Here is a 1,309-nt window from a genome sequence, read left to right as displayed (position 1 = left end):
AGGTCCCTGGTCGTGAGTGTGCTCTTGGAGTCTGCAGAGATTTTGGGTATATAAAAGCGCCGGGAATGACTCTGCTATCTAACAGCACGGTTAATACCCGCCTTCTCCAGAGGTCACACTCAGCCTAATTTCCTGTACGGTGAAGGCTACTCGCGACAACCCGACCCCTCCAATGCCCCAACTCACCTACAAGTGTGTTACCGACCCCTCCTCCACACCGCACCTCACATGGTCAGGGCACCACCAGGCAAACTGCCAGCTTGGCACCTGGGTGGCATTGCCAGGATGCCAGAGTAGCTTTTTCAGGGTGCCAACCTGCCCGGAGGCCAACCACCCAGGGACTTCAGTTTGCCAGGGAGCCGAGCACCCCTCCCCCCACCCCCGTACCATTCCGCCTAGTCCCTGTTCGTGGGGGACCAGTACTGAATGATGTCCAACTGGGGTCTGCTCAGTGAGGCCGATAGATGTCAGAGTGCCATTAGATTCAGCTAACCGGATACTCACTTAGCCTTGGGAATTGCAAGGGAAGCCTCTCTCTGTATCTGCAGGCCGCACCCCACCCTGATAGTTCGAGAGTTTGAGAGAGCAAGAGCCAGAGACGGAGTTCTAGTCTGCCAGACTCAGGCTATAGGAAGGGTAGGTAAAAAATATAAAAGTAATAATATTTTAAAGCAGAGCATTCTTGTCGGAAGGGAGGCTGAAACAATCTAGTTGAAGCAACTGTTTGAAGATACTCAGCCAGAGTCTGAAAAAGTTCCAAATGGAGCAAGCATGTTATCTAAAGCAAGTATTACTCTTTGTCTTGTTAATTTTAAAACGGTTTAAGAGCTGCAAATTTCTTTTCTGTACAGTTGTGTTAAGGGGTAATTGTAAGTACTTCTTTTCAGGTGTGAAGTTAATAAGTTTATTTTAGAAGTTTACAAGTTTTTGTTTTAGAAATATCAAAGCCCTATTTTTTTCATGCAATCACTCCTGGAGGGAAATCCCCACCCCAACGCACAGTCTTACAAATACATTTTTAAAAATAAAATATTGGAGTTTTGGTTAAGTAAGCTAGCCCCTGTTGGAATCATAATAATGTGCACACAAAAAGATTAGAAATTAAGGATCAATAAAAGCTTTCTGCAGTGATAAGGTTGGACCACAGACCCTTGAATTCAGAGAAGGAAATGCATGGCTGATTATGCCTTTGAGAAGAGTTGTCCAATTATTCCCATTCCCTGTAGCTCAATATTCTTTCGAGTGAGAGCGATGGGCAAACCAGCTCCTTGAATGGGAATGAAGGAGCTGATGGAAAATGAGAATTGAA

Source organism: Scyliorhinus canicula, chromosome 6 (genome assembly GCF_902713615.1).
Source record: "Scyliorhinus canicula chromosome 6, sScyCan1.1, whole genome shotgun sequence".
Taxonomy (NCBI): Eukaryota; Metazoa; Chordata; class Chondrichthyes; order Carcharhiniformes; family Scyliorhinidae; genus Scyliorhinus; species Scyliorhinus canicula.
This window is presented reverse-complemented; position numbering follows the sequence as displayed.